Genomic DNA, 18,441 nt, shown 5'->3' on the forward strand with positions numbered 1-18,441 from the left:
GCATTCATGATAAAACCTCTCAACAAAATGGATATAGAGGGCAAGTACTTCAACATAATAAAGGCCATACATATATGACAAACCCACAGCCAACATTATACTTAACAGCGAGAAGCTGAAAGCTTTTCCCCTATGATCAGGAACAAGACAAGTATGCCCACTCTCCCCACTTTCATTCAACATAGTACTGGAGGTCCTAGCCATGGCAATCAGACAACACAAAGAAATAAAAAGCATCCAGATTGGTAAGGAAGAAGTCAAACTGTCACTGTTTGCAGATGGCATGATATTGTACATAAAAAAACTCTATAGAATCCACTCCAAAACTACTAGAACTAATACCTGAATTGAGCAAAGTTGCAGGATACAAAAATAATACACAGAAATCTGTTGCGTTCCTATACACTAATGATGAACTAGCAGAAAGAGAAATCAGAAAAACAATTCCATTCACAACTGCATCAAAAAGAATAAAATACCTAGGAATAAACCTAACCAAGAAAGTGAAAGACCTATATCCTGGACAATAGAAGACACTCTAAAGAGAAATTAAAGAGGACACTAATAAATGGAAATTCATCCCATGCTCTTGTCTAGAAAGAATCAGTATTGTTAAAATGGTCATCCTGCCTAAAGCAATCTAGATTCAATGCAATCCCTATCAAAATACCAATAGCATTCTTCAACGAACTGGACAAATAGTTCTAAAATTCATATAGAACCACAAAAGACCCCCAACAGCCAAAGGAATCCTGAGAAGGAAGAATAAAGCAGTAGGGTTCTTGCTTCCCAACTTCAGGCTCTACTACCAAGCCACAGTAATCAAGACAATTTGGTACTGGCACAAGAACAGACCCATACACCAGTGGAACAGAACAGAGTCCAGATATTAACCCAAGCATATATGGTTAATTAATACATGATAAAGGCACCAAGTATATACAGTGGAGAAATGACAGCCTCTTCAACATCTGGTGTTGGCAAAACTGAACAGCTTCATGTATGAGAATGAAACTGGATTACTGTCTAACCCCATACACAAAAGTAAACTCAAAATGGATCAAGGACCTGAATGTAAGTCATGAAACCATAAAACTCTTAGAAGGAAACATAGGCAAAATCTCCTGGATGTAAACATGAGCAACTTCTTTATGACCATATATCCATGGGCAAGGGAAACAAAAGCAAAAATAAACAAGTGGGACTATATCAAACTAAAAAGCTTCTGTACAGCAAAGGACACTATCAGTAGAACAAAAAGGCACCCTACAGTGTGGGAGAATATACTCATAAATGACATATCTGATAAGGGGTTGACATCCAAAATATATAAAGAGCTCATGCACCTCAAGAAACAAAAAGCAAATAATCCAATTAACAGATACTTCTCTAAAGAAGAAATTCAGATGGCAACAGGGACATGAAAAGATACTCCACATCACTAATCATCAGAGAAATGCAAATTAAATCCACAGTGAGATATCACCTCACACCAGTTAGGATGGCCAACATCCAAAAGACAAACAAAAACAAATGTTGAGGAGGATGTAGAGAAAGGGGAACCCTCCTACACTGCTGGTGGGAATGTAAATTAGTTCAAACATTGTGGAAAGCAGTATGGAGGTTCCTCAAAAAACTACAAATAGAAATGCCATTTGACCCGGGAACTCCACTCCTTGGAATTTACCCAAGGAAAACAACTTCTCAGATTCAAAAAGACATATGCACCCCTATGTTTATTGCAGCACTACTTACAATAGCCAAGAAATGGAAGCAACCTAAGTGTCCATCAGTAGATGAATGGATAAAGAAGATGTGGTACATATACACAATGGAATATTATTCAGCCATAAGAAGAAAACAAATCCTACCATTTGCAACAATATGGATGGAGCTAGAGGGTATTATGCTCAGTGAAATAAGCCAAGCAGAGAAAGATAAGTATCAAATGATTTCACTCATCTGTGGAGTATAAGAACAAAGAGAAAACCTGAAGGAACAAAACAGCAGCAGACTCACAGAACCAGAGAATGAACTAACAGTTACCAAAGGGACAGGGACTGCGTAGGAACAGTGGGAAGGGAGGGAAAGGGGGTAAAAAGGGGCATTACGATTAGCACACATAATGTAGGGGTGTGTGTGCAAGGGGAAGGCAGTATAACACAGAGAAGACAAGTAGTGATTCTATAGCACCTTACTACGCTGATGGGCACTGACTGTAATGGGGTATGTGCTGGGGACTTGATAATGGGTGGAGTCTAGTAACCATAATATTGCTCATGTAATTGTACATTAATGATACCAAAATAAAAAACAAACAAACAAACAAAATTATATCATGATCCTTTTCCCATGTCATTGAATATTCTTCATGGTTTTATGGTCAACAGGTTGTAAACTGCTGGTTTCTTAATTTTTTGTTATATTAGTGAACTACTTTGATTTTAAGCCTACTAAGGAAATTCACCTTTAAAACTTCCCTCTTCTGATCAGAAAGAAACTCATGCCCATAGAGTCAATTAATATATGACAAAGAAGAGAAGAATACACAATAGAGAAAAGAGTCTTCAATAAATGGTGGTGGGGAAATGAGACAGCTACATGCAAAAGAAACTGGATCACTGTCTTACAGTATACATAAAAATAAACTCAATAAAGATAGAAATACTATATAACTCAGACATTCCACTTCTGGGAATTTACCCAAAGAAAACAAAATCACTAATCTAAAAAGAAGTATGTACTCCTATGTTTATCACAGCATTACTTACAATAGGAAAAATACAGAAACAACCTAAGTGCCCATCAACAGATGAATGCATAAAGAATACATGGTACATGTATACGATGAAATAGTACTCAGCCATAAAAAGGAATGAAATCTTGCCATTTGCAGCAACATGGATGGACCTAAAATGTATTATGCTAAGTGAAATATGTCAGACATCAGACACAGAAAGACAAATACCATATGATTTCATTTGTATGTGGAATTGAAAAAAACAAAATAGATAACAAAATTCTATTAGACTCATAAATACAGAGAACAGACTGGTGGTTACCATAGGGGATGGGTGAAATAAATGAAGTGAAAAAAAATTAGTGAGAATATTTGCTGTCTTGATCTGGGCAATGGTTACATGAATGCATACACATGTCAAAACTCCTCAAGCTGTACACTTAAGATTTGTGCATTTTTCTGTATGTACAATATTTTTTAAAATAAAAAATAAACCAAAAGACCCCTTCCCTCTTCTGAAAAGGATATACCAAGTCTTGAATACAATTAATATTCTACTTTGAATTCAAGAGTTTGAAAGATTTATATGAATTTCTCTTACCTAATGTATTTAATCAGAAAAATTACTGAAAAGGGTTAAAGTGTTAGATTCGTTTTAACCAATACTTCAAAAAGTAAACACAAATCACACTACTCATGTTGTGAGAGTAAAATACTGCTTTGCTCTGAATGCTATACCATCAAGTGGAGTTTAGGAATTCTGAACCCTTTTGGCCTAGGAGTCTAATTAGGCCTTTAATTTCATTCAGCTGGCCTTTGGAAATTTTTTTTAAAGATATAGTGTCCATTTCTTGCCCCACCATTCAAAGATATGGGGTATGAGAGTGTGTGTGTATAAATTAATTATTTGACTGAGGTCTCCAGTGGTGAGACTTGAGGGATGTTTGCACTTCAGTTGCATGATTTAGGAAAGGAGCAGTCACAATCAATCTCTTTGATGGTAAATTTAGCAGTAGATGGAAAAAAGTGGAAAAGTAGCAGGCAAAGTGACCGTGGTGAATTAGAAATGAGAGGTTAAGAGAACTTACGGAAATGTCCAGTCTATCCAGTACTATACAAGGCACAAGGTGGACTGGAGATGCTAGTTTTAAGCATAAAGGGGTCTTTAAAGAAGCAAGATGGACAAAAGATATGTTAGGAGGAACATCAGGTCTAAGGCTGAAGAAGCAGGATTTCACTTTTATTGACCTGCTATGGTCTATACACTTATATATGTTAGTTAATTTCCTTCTTGACAGTATTAAGTGCTGTTTACCCTTCTTATACAGATGAGGAATTTGACAGATACTGGGGAATCTAAGAGATAAGGAAACCAGCTCAAGGGCACAGCTGTAAATGGTGAAACCAAGATGAAAAAAATCTAAGTCTGTTTCTGCAAAAAGTGTATGTCTTTTCTACAAAACCACTTTGAGTTAAATTTTAGAATTTAGTCTTAATATTTTTAACCACATTATAATTTTACAAAGCAATCTTGTTTTAGCTAGTGCAAGAGAAAAGTACATTGCATAAAAAGGAATTTACTATGGATGGGGAGACATTTATATCAGTATTATCACTGAAAATTTAAACACAATTATAAAACAATTTCAGGGAAATAACACTAACGTCTAAAATTTCAAAGTATTTCCAGGAATAATCTAAAGAGTACCATATTTTCTTTATGAAGAAGGTTTTTTTCTTATGAAAAAAGATAAAATTTTCATTATTTTCCTCCTGAAATTAATTCCCAGACTAATTCATATGGCCTTTTCTTAAACAAAAGTAACAAAATATATTTTTATTTCAAAGTAATTATGATAAAAAGAAAATAAAAACTAAATGAACTTAAAAGGGATATTTTACTTTTAAGCAGTAAGATATCTTTAGAAGTTAAGAAATAGTACTTAGCATATTTTATAGCATATATTTCCACTGCATATCTAAGGAAAAGTTAATTACAAAAGTAACAGATAATATTTCATTTTAGTTTTATTTCTGAGAAAGAATTTTTCACTTTCATTAGGTCTTATTATTCAGAGACTATATGGAATTGTTCATATTATTTAAAAATATTTTTTTTAGTTAAAAGATTCTTAGGATAGTTAATCAGATAAATACTGTCTAGTTAATAAAGCTACACTATTGGTTTTCTAACACCAAAGTGTTTTTGGACATTAGCATAAACTGTGGATACCTACTACAAAATCTTAAGAATTATGAAATTTGATTATGAAAAGTAACCACGTTGGACCACCTTTTCAAAGACTTACATGATTTACGCTTCCTGCTTTAGGTAAGCAAGAAAATATTAAATCATATAACTGAATTTCACTTAAGTCAGTAAGGCAAAAGAAAATCTGCATTTACAAAACAGATCAAATAGGGTTAGAGCATTATCAAAGGCTGTCGTTACAATAAAAATTTATACATTCAAATATTTAAACATCATAGTTCAATTAAATTAATTATACTCTTTGAGTTAATGTAGGCATAATCAAATTAGATCCCTTACAAAAATCCACCCCAAACTATCAACTAAAGTACTAAACACCCGCAATACAGGTTAGTCCAACTCCTAGAATGGGAACATCTTGCACATCAATAGAAACTTCTAGGAATTGAGGCGTTAATAACATAAACCAAAAGGTTCACAAAGGGCAGTGTCTGTCACACGTAATACTGTAAATTCAAGAGCAAGCTTCCAAAATTAAGCTCCATCTACTACTTTCTGGGTCAAATCCTGATATGGAGTCCCAGAGGTAGGTCAATTTTTTGACATTAATGAGAGGCTTCGGGAGTGGAAGAAATCTCAGAATAACCAGTCTTGTCTCCAGCTTTCAGGCAGCTGAGATATTACAATTTCCAGGAACATACATGCACGTGTGTGTTACGTTCCCTTTAGGGAAACGTGTGTGTGCGCGCGCGCGTGTGTGTTTAAACGCCTCCAGTAGCTGCAGAGATATGATCATTACCACTTCGATGCGTTAAAAAAAATTCTAGAGGGAAAGAATGACACTGTTTTGCTCGTCACTGGAAGGTGGGCCTGGGGGGAATCCCAGCCACCTGCACCAACGCTAAATTATGGAAAGCGGCCAAGAATCTGGGAGACTCAGTGATAGGTTTCCTACACGGTTCTATGGCAACGAAAGACGCGGTTGGCCTAGCGCCTTGCGACAGGGGCTCGACCTACAGAGCTGCGGAAACAGGCGGCGGGGGAAGAGGCTCAGCCCTGCACTTCGGAGAGGCTCCTGGCGGCTGTCCCCACGGCGGCAAGGGCGGCGAGGGCGGCGCGGCGCGGGGTCTGAGTCCGCAGCCCACCAACGCGGGGGCGGAGCGCAGCGAGGCCGGGGGAGTGGAAATGCACTGCAACTGCGGAAAGCGCGAGAGGCAGGCGCCGTCGCCGCCAACGCTCACCCCAGCCCTTTCCCAGCCTCACAGCCGGGAGCCGCAGAAACTTTGGAGCTACGGAGGAAACATCCCCAGAGTCAGGTTGCACTCTCTTCCGAGCTGAGGCCCTTTACCTTCCCGACCGAAGTATCTAGGCTGCTTCCTTCGGGCGGCGGTGGTAACGGAAGACGACTGCCGCCGCAGCACTCACTGCTTCACTAATCCGGGCTCTGGGAAAAAATTTCCCGCCGCGCGCTAGGTGATCCCGGAAGTTATTGCATCATTTCCGGTTGGTTGTCAGTGACGCTCCCGAACGGTCGTCAGGGTACTCTGAGTTGGTGGTTCGTGTGATTCTGGCCGGGAGGCCAGGCGCCTGCTAGATCACCGCCGAAGGTGGGAGACTGGTAAGTGATTTTTCTGGGTTGCCTCCTGGATCTGATATTGTCACCTGACCGGTCGGTGTTCCGTGCAACATCTTGGCTGGACTCAGAAGTGACCGAGAGAAGGTTGAACCAGAAGTCCCCAACCAGCTCTGTGGTGCTTGACCCTCTGTGCCGCTGGAGAAGGCCTTGGGATCCCTGCTTACTATCTTCCCCACTCGTAATATTCCTCTCCCACTTGGAACTCGACCTCGGGCCCCCAGCAGTCCCTGGGTGAGGCTGAAGACACCGTTTACTGGAATTCAATTTAGTAGTCCCTCTGCCAGGGATCAAGTAGCGTCCTCACGCTCATTGGCAAAGTTTGGTCACCCTTGATTCTCTACTGGGCTTTGCCGTCCTTTTCCCAAGTATTGTACCTGTTGCCCTGGATGCAGTGCCTGGGAGGCAGGAAGTCAGCTGAATGGACACTCTTTGCAAACATTTTGGAAGTGGGATGAGGGGTTGTTCCTGATAGAATTAAGTAAACGTTCCCGCCATAGTTTGCACTGGGTGGGAATGGTCTTTGTTTGCCTGACTGTGAGCTCATGAGGTATGAAAACAAGCTTAAAATTTCATGCATGGGTTTTACATACAACTTTTACCCTTTGGAAACCCGTCATCAAGTAGGTGTGCTTTCAGAAAGGAGTATTAGTGCTCTGTTCCAGGCTTCCTCTATAATGAAGAATTTTGATTTTGGTTGGAGTAACCAGAATAGTTTTAAAGAGAAATTGCTTTGAGGTAAGGGCTAATATGAGGAAAGGTGCTCATTCAGCGGAATATTTGAAAGATGTGGTGTAGTGAACCTTGGCTACTTCTCTTTCCTTGATAAATGCAGTGTCTTCAAGTAAGTGATTTTCACTCACCATCTTATATTTACAAATCATGTTTTTTCTTTATAAAAAGTGGCTGATTTTTTTTAAAGAACATGCAATCTGTTCAGTTCAAGACCCCTGATGTACCAGCCAAATTCTTTGTTACCTTTTGAGAGTATTACAACCATGTTTAGACTTAGTACATAGATTTTCTAATCTCCTTGTTGATTAATAATTCAAGAAACTTTTTATAATCTTTTCATTTGGTCCCAGTTCTGCCAGTTTAATTTAATCTTGTGTTTTTTCTTTATTTCTCCAGTTGAAAGGATTATAAATAATTTAAAGGGAGGTTATATGTTTCTACATAAGAACTAGTTTTAAGACAGGCAGTGGTTTTTGATTTTTTGGTATCATTGCTCTTAATTTATGATATCTTCTTTCAAATTAACAGCACCAACCAGTCATACTAACCACAAATAGCTACTGTCTGCCAGGTACTTTCATTATTTTATTTAACCTTACTACAGTTCATCAAGAAAAATATTATTATTTTACAAACATTTTATACTGAGACACAAATGCTTATGACTGAGACTCAAAGACATTCTCACAAATTATACAATTAAATGGCACAATTGATATTTTGAACAATCTGACTCCCAACTTTGGCTCTTTTTACTCTGCTTTCATAAATAATCACAACAATCATTTTTTTCCCCTATCCTCAGGTAAAATTGGATAATGTGTCATATTCACAAGTACAATGAATAGCAAAACTTGAGTATAAAGAGATTAAAGGACTGTCTTAAGGAACTAACATATTAATATAAGAAGTTAATCCCTTAAGGATTAAGGAATGTGTTAGGGATTTAATTACCATCAAGTAATTTTACAACATGAATAATCCAATTCTTTTCTGTGTTCATCCTTGGCCAGTTTTATCCTAACTTAAACAAATATAAGGCATCTAGAGACCATCAATGTTTTAGTGACTGTATGGGCACAGTATCAGCTATCTCTTTAGGCAGTTTTTCTCACACACATACACATTCACATACATATGGAGAAAGAGAAAATGAGTAGAAATTAATAAAATAGTGCTTTGTAGTATAAGAAATTACTATTTCCTGGTTATTAACAAAATTGTTCTGTTCCACTCATGACCCTCAGACAAATGGTGCTTATCACACATTTAAAGGGAGTATGATTAATTAGACCTACCTTTTCCAATATTCTATGTTATGTAGTGAAATAAAAATAGTCTAATTGTCTAAGTAAGATGAAACCCATGGCCTTGAGACAGCGAGAGGAGGTGAGGGAGAATCTGGCGGCTGCCAAAGAAAAGCACCTCCTGAACCAAAAGCTGGGGAAGGTAAAGATGCTGGGGGTGGATGATCCCTGGCTAAATGACACTGTGGCCTGGATCGAGAGGAGCTGACAGCTCCAGAAGGAGAAGGACTTGGCAGAGAGGCCAAGATGCTAGAGAAGATGGACCAAGAGTTTGGTGTTAGCATTCTGGTGGAGGAGGAGTTTGGGCAGAGGTAGCAGGGCCTGTACAGTGCCCGGGACCTACAGGGCCTCACCGTGGAGCATGCCATTGAATCCTTCTGTGAAAGAGAGACTGTGAGCCTCATCCTCAAGGACAAAGGTGTACTGCAGGAGAAGGAGGGTGTGCTTGTGAATGTGAAGCTAGTGAAGCAGGATAGGGCACTGTGGAGGAAGAAGCCTGTCTGCTTGCCCTATGCAGAGCACGAGAGCGTGGACGACTTGTCACAGTAAAAGCCCTACTCTATCCTTTACAAGGACGATGAGGAGCTCCAGGGCAAGTGGCCACACTCCTGTTTGGACCAGGGCGGTATGGCTGGTGGCCTACAGGAACAGGGGCTGGAAGAGATCCACACGAAGCTGTGGCTGCAAGCGCAGGCCCTGAGCACAGCCCGGCCCTCGCTTGCCACTGAGCAGTACCTCACGCCCGAGAAAATGGTGACCTTTCTAAAGAACAAACGGAGGGTGAAGATGATTTGCAAAGAGGAGAGGAAAGTGGTAGTGCGGGCTGACAACTTGTTTCCTCTTGGAGACCAAACTCAAGATGGGGACTTTGGTTCGACTGTTGGGCAGGCTCCGCACTGCTGAGTGCCCCAGGCAGACAAGGAGGTCCAGGAGGAGGAGAAGCCCATGCCCCAGCCCCCACAGTCATATGACACCCGGGTGGAGATCATGGACATCAGTGACGAGGAGGAGCAGGGAGCACCACGCTCTGGATCCCCAGAGGTGCTAGAGGAGAACGAGGCTGAGCGGAGCTGCGAGATGGTGGGGGGAAGGTGGTGGAGACTACGAAGAAGCTGTCATCTCGCCAGCGGGGCCGAGAGGAGGGTGAGGATCCAAGGGGCCATCGTGGTCAATGCCACATCAGAGTTCTACAGCATGCTGGGGGAGACCCCCACGAACCAGCTGGCTGGCAACCTGGAGGAGCAGAAGGAGCTCATGGACTTTGAATGCAACAAGGAGCGCTCTGCCAGTGGTAGCTCCGAGTCTGACTGAGAGAACATCAGCTGCAGCACAGTCAACCTGGACGAGGAGAACCAGCAGCAGGCCTTCTCTGCCTCCTCCACCACCATCCTGGATGAGGAGCCCATCATGAATGGAGGGCTGGCAGCCACCCTGCTGCTATGTCAGAACAAAGGGCTGCTGGAGATGACAGTGCAGAAGGTGGCCTGGGTGGAGGCACTCAACAAGTCCCTGTCTGCTGTGTACTGCATTGAGGACAAGGTGGCCATTGACAACAAATACAGCCACCAGGAGGAGCACCTTGGCTTCACCCAGGACTTCAAGGAGGAGTTAACAGGCCCGACGTTAATATCCAGTATGTGGACAACACTGGCCAGAAGCTCACACCCAAGGAGGTTTTTTGGGAGCTGTCCCACTGCTTCCATGGGAAGGGCTCAGGAAAGAGGAAGACCGAACAACAATAAGAAGTTGGACAAGGAGGCACTCCTGAAAAAGATGAGCCCCAGCCCTGAGCACCGTGACTTTGCTCCAGGAGAAGCAAAAGGCCTGGAAAACACCATACATTGTGCTAAGTGGCAGCAGCAAGAGCATGAATGTGAACACCATCACCAAGTGAGGCCAACCTCCCTTCCAACACCCTCCCTGACTTTAATATTAAATGAAGTTTGTTATAGAAATAAGAATGTAATAAGCGAAAAAGAAAAGAAATGAAAAACAAAAACAGAAAAGACTGATTAAGTTGAAATGATCAATACTAGAAATGACATGGAACTTAATTCTGAAGAATATCCTGTTTTCTAGAAAGAAAAAGACCAGAGTTTAAGACAACAACAACAACAAAAACCCTCTGCTGTGCTTATGACCCTGATAAGTCACTAAAACTTAGTGAGCTTGTTTTCATGTATAAAACTGATCCACACAGATGCTGTGAGGTTTAAATGAGATAATATACATAAAGCTTCCAACATACTACCTGACATCCAGTTGCCATTAAATGAATATTCTCTTTCTCCCCTAACCTTGTGAGGAAGAAAGATTGGTGCATATAAAAATGCTTTATAAATTAGCCGAAGGTGAGGAAACTTTTCAATTATAGTCTACTAGGAAAGATAAAGTTATATACAAAATAGTTCTTATATAAGGGACAGTTTACATATGATCATTGAACACAAAGCAGGGTGAGAACACAGAGAAAATTAATTTTTGCTTTGTACAGATGAACGTTTTCATGAAGAAGGTAATGCTGAGTTTGGGCCTTGAAGGATGGTGAGAACTTTTGGCAGGGGGACAAAAGGGGAGAATATTCCATTGGACAATGCAAAGGTGTCTGCAAAGAGAATAGTGATAACTTCACTTTGGATGTTTAGAATGATGAAGGTTAATAATAAAGGAAAAAAAGACTGAGTTCAGGGCAAACTGTGGTAACAGTTTTGTCATGTCAAAGACGTTAGGCTTTTTACAATAAGCAGTGATTTGCATGTATAATCAAGATAAAGTGAACGATGGGGTTGGCGTTTAATTTATTTGTTATGGAAATTTACTCATTTGTTATAGAAATAAGAATGTAATAAGAGAAAAAGAAGAAGAAATGAAAAACTGCCCTTAATCCTATACCAATCCCAGCCCACACCTGTCCACTGACCCCCACCCTCAGCTGGGTGCCCTCCTGGGGACCCCCTTGCTGCCCTGGTGAGTCAATAGCTATCTTAGGGCTCAGGCTGGCCAAGAGGAAGGAGAGGGCTCAGAGGAGCGAACTAGCCTCTGTTTGGGCCCCCATTCTGAGAGACAACTATTCATATTGGGGTAGGTCCACAAGTGTCTTGTTCCAAGAGAGTGGGGGCTGGTCCACAAACATGTTTTCTGGTGGGGTGCATGCTGGTCCTTGGCACCAGCCGAAATGGCAGTGATTGCAAATGGTGGGGAGTGTAAGCCCTCTCCCCAGCTGAGAGATCTTCACACACTCCCCTCTTTGCTGTCACCTCCATGCCTTCTGCCCCTTCCTGATGTCTGTGACCCTGAGCAACCACCTGTTCTCTTTGAGCCTCAGTTTCCCCATCTGAAGTCAGTGAGTGGACTGGGTAGGGGACTTCTGTGCTCTCCCCACCCAGAAGTGGCTCCAGGACCCCTCCAATGTGGTGTCACACTTGGAACTGCCTTGTCTTCCTGACCTGCCTATGCCTATGTGTCCTGCCTGAGGGTTTCGGCCCCAGACAAGTTCACTATGGATTCAGTGAGACTGAGAAATGACAACGGATTGTTCTTGGGGTAAAAGGGTTTATACCCAGCTTTATTCTCATGGCAGTAGGTTGAGCACTAGAATCACGTCTGCATCCAGCAGTCTGCAGGTCCATAATGCTCCTCCATCCACCTCCACCCAGTGCTCTTTATATAGTGACTCAGTCAATAATAGGTCATTGCCAATGGGTATGGAAGCAGTAGCCTAGCGTAGGCCAATTACATTATCAAGTAGTTTAGGGTCAGGCGAGGTTCTTGGCCATAGGAACTTCCATTTTCCCCACATACCATTTTACAGATGAAGAAATTGGGGCTCAAAGAATTTAACTTCAAAATATTACATGTTCCTGAGTTTGGACTTATGCTCTTACTTGAATTCAGCTGGTTTACATTTTATCACTTTGCCTAACTAGTTAAAATGACAATTTTTTTAGGTTATTTTATGGAAAAATTTATTCAGCAAAAAATACCCTAAATGATTTAAACAGTTATGTATGTTCATTCACTCTTGCTATGGGTGTGTATATCCACCACACATATATACTGTACTAGCATTTAGAATATTTCCTGAGCCATCTGTCTCCTTGTCTACTTGTATTCTAACCAAAATGTACAGGGAAGTAGCTGGAGCACTATTTTAAATATCTGTCTCCAATAGCGTAACAGTTGAGGCTGAGAGGCAGTATTCTCTTCCCCATTCCTCAGGCTTTTTAATATAATCATGCTGGGTTTTGCCTTTGCTAACTCAGCTGCAGATCTTGAGCTCACCACTCAAACACTTCCCTTAACCTGATGAGTTGAGTCAGCGTCTGCAAAATCATCACTTCTAATGACCAAAACTGGTCATTTCCCAGCCTCTGAAAGGACACAGTCTAGCAGTAGTGGGCATTAGGGCTAGCAGAGTAGGATGTTTAGCAGCCTGGGAGTAACTCAGTAGTATTCAAGCACTGGAAGGAGGAAGATTTCTGTTGTTGGCTTTGTTTCTATGTAGAGAAAGCATCATGAATGATCACTGAGTAGAAAGGGGTGATTCTGGAGGACCTGGTGTGGGGAAAAATGGGAGTTCCTATTTTCAGGATCCTCACCTCACCCTAAACTACTTGATGATGTAATTGACCTACGCTAGGCTACTGCTTCCACACTCACTGGCAATGAGTTATTATTGACTGAATCCCTATATAAAGAGCACTGGGTGGAGGTGGCTGGAGGAGCATTATGGACCTGCAGACTGCTGGATGCAGACGTGATTCTAGTGCTCGACCTACTGCCATGAGAATAAAGCTGGGTATAAACCCTTTTACCCCAAGAACATTCCGTTGTCATTTCTCAGTCTCATCAAATCCGTAGTGAACTTGTCTGGGGCTGAAACCCTGAGGAAAGGTGATAATGCCGACTTTTATGAATTTATTAGGATTAAGTGTGAATTTATAAAACCACATAGAGGCATCAGAAAAATTTTATTAGGGATCTTTCTAGATTTTGTTGTTTAATAAAGTCTAATTGCTTTAAAATAAGATCTGTGGTTCCAACTTGTGAAGTCAAATGAGTTCAAATCTATCACTAGTTGTGTGACTCTGGAAAGTTACTTTTCTGTTCTGAGTGTTTGTTTCCTTATTTGTAAACTGAGAATAGTAGTATCGCCATAGGCCTTTGTGAAAATTAAATGAAATAATGATGCATGTAATTTAACACGGTGGCTAGACTTCTAAGCACTTTGTTTCCTCAAATTCTCAGAGAAGCAGATGCCAAGAAGGGATTAGATGTGCAAAAGGTTTATGGGGGAAACTGCCTGTGAAGGATAAAGGAGACATGGCAAGAATTCTGAGGAGGTGCCTTCAGGCCTCACTGCAGGTCTGACCACCTGTGAAGGGCAAGGGGGAGGAAACAAAGAGGTGGCAGGAAGGAAGGAAAGGAGGATAAGAAGGATCTCAAACTGTTGCACTGTTCTAAGAAAGCTTAAGTCAGGCCAATGGGGGATCTGTGAGCCAAAGTCATCAGTTAGAGGAATATCGTGTTGCCACGGTACTCAATGTAATGGTAGCTGTTAGTAAAAATAATTAATGGTTGTCACATACTGTAACTTGTAAGTGTGTTTAGATTTCATCCCTTGAATTTTATTTCCTCTCCCTAGTGAAGTACAGTCCCTGCTGCCAGACATTGACATTAACATTTGAGGCACATGTTCTTAGACTAACGACCTCTTGTATTTTATAATACAGTTTGTTATCCAGAGAACAATTAAGGAATCAAAAGATCCATTCCAAATTACAGTTGAAAAATGCAAACATTAGGTAAGCAATTGATTTTTTTTTACAACAAAACAGCTTTATTGAGATATAGTTCACATATCATACAATTCTCCCATATAAAGTGTAAAATTCAGTGGTTCTCAGTATATTCACAGAGTTGGGCAATGATCACCACAACAAATCTTAGAACATTTTCATCAGTTTATAAAGAAACCCCAGAGCCACTAGCAGTCACTCTCCATTCTCCCTGCCTGCCTTCCCCAGCAAGCACTAAACTAATTTCTGTCTGTACAGATCTGCCTATTCTGGACATTTCATATAAATGGAACCGGACAATATTTGGCCTTTTATGTCCATTTTCTTTCACTTAGCATAATGTTTCCGAGGTTCACTTGTGCTGTGGCATGTTACCAGTGCTTCACTCCTTTTTATAACCAAATAATATTCTAGTGCATGGATATGTCACGTTTTATTTGTTCGTTCATCAGTTGATGGTTATTTGGGTTTATAGAGTTTTTTAAAACAATAAAAAATACAACTTCTCAACCTATTGTTCTGGTGGGAAAAAGCACACCAGACTCACTTCGTTAAAGCCTGTATTTGTGGTCAGTGCTGACAGGAGCCTACCACACCTGCCCCTCCCATGACCTCACACCACAGCAATGCCAATCATTAGGAATAATAGTCAATGAAGACTACCCAGTGAATTGGATGTGAGCCTAATTTTTGTTGACATGCTTGTGGATTTGGCTTTAAAATCTAGGCTGAGAAAATGACAATTCAACCTGACAGGCCACAGACTAGGTTCAATAGCATCCAGTTTGTTGTAGAGCCATGACTCAGTGTTGCTCCATTATGCAACATTTTTCCAATTTGATAAATTGACCTTCATTGTGTGATCAGATAATGACATGAAAAATATTGATTTTGGTTACACATAATAGTTGCATCTTGGAACCATCTTAATACCAGGTACAGGAGGTAAATTTATTTAACATCAGCTTAAGGCAAGTTTCTCCAAAGTTATGATGAAATTTGTCAGCCATGCAGGGGTCTTTGTGGACCCTCAGGGTGCTCTCCTGCTTCTCTGTTGGTGGGGGCCCAGGCCAAGAACACCGGTAGAAGCAGAGATAAGAGCGAGCCTAAGCCCTGACCCCAAGCCTGGGGTGATGTGGACATAAAGTCAAAGCCAGAGTCAGGCCTCAATGCACTGGGAAAAGGAAAACAGAAGAGATGTGTTCTCTGGAAGGCAAGGCTCTGAGTGCACAGGATCTTCTATTTCAAAGTAGGAAAGTGTCCACAGCTAATATTTGGATGGGCCCACAGTGTGAGCCTTTCTCACTGAAGCCTGAGCCTGCCCATCAGGGACAAAAGGCCCTTCTTGTGCACCTGTGGAGAGGGCAGCCGAGCTGAAGGAAGGCAAGGCTGGCCTCCTAATCCTCTTATTATTTATTTATTTATTTAATTAATTATTTATTTTTTGAGAGGGCATCTCTCATATTTCTTGATCAAATGGTTGTTAACAACAATAGAATTCTGTGTAGGGGAGTCAATGCTCAATGCACAATCATTAGTCCACCCCAAGCCAAATTCTCACCAGTCTCCAGTCTTCTGAAGCATAACGAACAAGTTCTTATATGGTGAACAAATTCTTACATAGTGAATAAGTTCTTACATGGTGAACAGTACAAGGGCAGTCATCACAGAAACTTTCAGTTTTGATCACGCATTATGAATATAAACAATCAGGTCAAATATGAATATTTGTTTGATTTTTATACTTGATTTATATGTGGATCCCACATTTCTCCCTTTATTATTATTATTATTATTTTTAATAAAATGCTGAAGTGGTAGGTAGATGTAAGATAAAGTTAGAAAACTTAGTTTAGTGTTGTAAGAGGGCAAATGTAGATGATCAGGTGTGTGCCTGTAGACTATGTGTTAATCCACGCTAGACACGGGCAGTAAAACATCCACAGATGCAGAAGATTTCTCTCAAAACAGGGGGGAGAGGTTTTAAGCCTCACCTCTGTGGATCCCCAATTTCTCACCTGATGGCCCCCCTGCGACTGTGCCTGTCTTAGGTTGTTCCTCTCTTGAGGAATCTTACCCATCTCTGGCTAACCAGTCATCTTCCGGGGCCATACAGGGAAATGTAAAGTTGGTAAGTGAGAGAGAAGCCATATTGTTTCAAAAGGTTAGTTTTTTACTTCATTGCAGATTTATGCCCTGTGGCTTCTATGCCCAGCATTTGTCTTGAGGTATCTTTACCACTTGGAGGAATTATGATACTCGGTAAATTTGATATGAGGCACAAATTCTATTTAAGGGTTGTAATTAGGAAAGAAGAAGAAAAGCTATAGAGGTAGCAGGCGGAAGAAAACCTGGGAAGATTGATTATTTCTTTGACATATCTTCTTGTAGAGTAACATAAGCATGTATAGGTTTTAAACTACTAATTAAATTGCGCACACACATTAACATAATAGGAATACAGTTACATAACCAAAGCAGATCTATAATTACCAGCCATCTCCAGTGAAGCCAAGAAAACCAGATAGGCACCCTAGGCATTTGTGAAAATTTGTCTAGTATATGATGGATATTGTCCAACTGTACTTGAACAGTCTGAGAGAAATCAGACAAATTAAAACAGCCCATTCCTGGGAACTGTTCACATCCCATATGTTCTTTTAACAGTAGATAGTCTGTAGTTGTAAGATTTTGGAGCGCTACAACTTGCACTTCTAATTCTTGGTTGAGTTCCAACAGTGTAGATCCAGTCAAATTTGTTTTACTGTATGCACAGGCCAGCTTAGATATCTCCTTCTTCATTCCCATGGCAAGTCCAGGAACTGGTGGGATGAATGCAGCTACAACTGCAGCATCGCCTGGATCTTTGTTGAGGTTTTTTGATAATCATCGTCTGGTATGACTCTTCCAGACAGTGCTGACGTTGGAAGTTCTTCTTCATATCGTATCTTAGTTCATTTTCTGGGTAGCCAAATTAGGCTTTGATCCTCTGTATAAACACAAACAGACCCTTTGCCCACACTTTGATATGCCCTTTATACCAATGTGTAGAAGTCACTGGAGGTCACCACACAGGAACTGATTTTTTTTTTAAGGAAAAGGAATATTATCAGAAAAGTGTACCTCCATAGCCGATCATCTGACACCCTTTAAGTGATCAAAATTAAGGCTATTTAAAGCATACATTAATCGTTGATTTGCAGTTAGTATTATCCTATCATGGAGTAATCCCCCTTTTCTTTCTTTTTTTTTTTTTTTTTGTTATCTTTAATCTACCCTTACATTAAGAATATTATGTTTACTAGGCTCTCCCCTATACCAGGTCCCCGCTATAAACCCCTTTACAGTCACTGTCCATAAGCATAGCTAAATGTTGTAGAATCACTACTTGTCTTCTCTGTTGTACAGCCCTCCCCTTTCTCCCACCCCCCATGCATGCTGATATTAATACCCCCCTACTTCTCCCCCCCCTTATCCCTCCCTACCCACCCATCCTCCCCAGTCCCTTTCCCTTTGGTACCTGTTAGTCCATTCTTGGGTTCTGTGATTCCGCTGCTGTTTTGTTCCTTCAGTTTTTCCTTTGTTTTTATACTCCACAGATGAGTGAAATCATTTGGTATTTTTCTTTCTCTGCTTGGCTTATTTCACTGAGCATAATACCCTCCAGCTCCATCCAGGTTGCTACAAATGGTAGGATTTGCCCTCTTCTTATGGCTGAGTAGTATTCCATTGTGTATATGTACCACATCTTCTTTATCCATTCATCTAGCGATGGACATTTAGGTTGTTTCCAAATCTTGGCTATTGTAAATAGTGCTGCGATAAACATAGGGGTGCATGTGTCTTTCTCAAACTTGATTGCTGCGTTCTTAGGGTAAATTCCTAGGAGTGGAATTCCTGGGTCAAATGGTAAGTCTGTTTTGAGCATTTTGATGAACCTCCATACTGCTTTCCACAATGGTTGAACTAATTTACATTCCCACCAGCAGTGTAGGAGGGTTCCCCTTTCTCCACAG

The 18,441-nt window shown here is 40.8% G+C and overlaps 2 protein-coding genes and 1 pseudogene across 6 annotated transcripts in view; 2 read left to right on the plus strand and 1 right to left on the minus strand.

Annotated features, from left to right (window-relative positions):
• SLF1 (SMC5-SMC6 complex localization factor 1) overlaps positions 1 to 6,424 on the minus strand; it is a 77,442-nt gene extending 71,018 nt beyond the window's left edge. For 2 of the 4 annotated variants that reach the window (XM_057493395.1, XM_036925710.2), the window contains exon 1: positions 6,301 to 6,424. The gene's annotated coding sequence lies outside the window, so the exon portion shown is untranslated. The remainder of the gene's footprint in view (positions 1 to 6,300) is intronic. The other 2 variants (XM_036925709.2, XM_036925708.2) reach the window with 2 other exon arrangements.
• Positions 6,425 to 6,482: 58 nt separating this feature from the next.
• KIAA0825 (KIAA0825 ortholog) overlaps positions 6,483 to 18,441 on the plus strand; it is a 432,275-nt gene continuing 420,316 nt past the window's right edge. Inside the window, exon 1 of one of the 2 annotated variants that reach the window (XM_057493388.1) lies at positions 6,483 to 6,570. The gene's annotated coding sequence lies outside the window, so the exon portion shown is untranslated. The remainder of the gene's footprint in view (positions 6,571 to 18,441) is intronic. The other variant, XM_036925703.2, reaches the window with a different exon arrangement.
• On the plus strand, positions 8,032 to 10,711 carry LOC118932312 (U4/U6.U5 tri-snRNP-associated protein 1-like; annotated as a pseudogene).

This window comes from Manis pentadactyla, chromosome 2 (genome assembly GCF_030020395.1).
Source record: "Manis pentadactyla isolate mManPen7 chromosome 2, mManPen7.hap1, whole genome shotgun sequence".
Taxonomy (NCBI): domain Eukaryota; kingdom Metazoa; phylum Chordata; class Mammalia; order Pholidota; family Manidae; genus Manis; species Manis pentadactyla.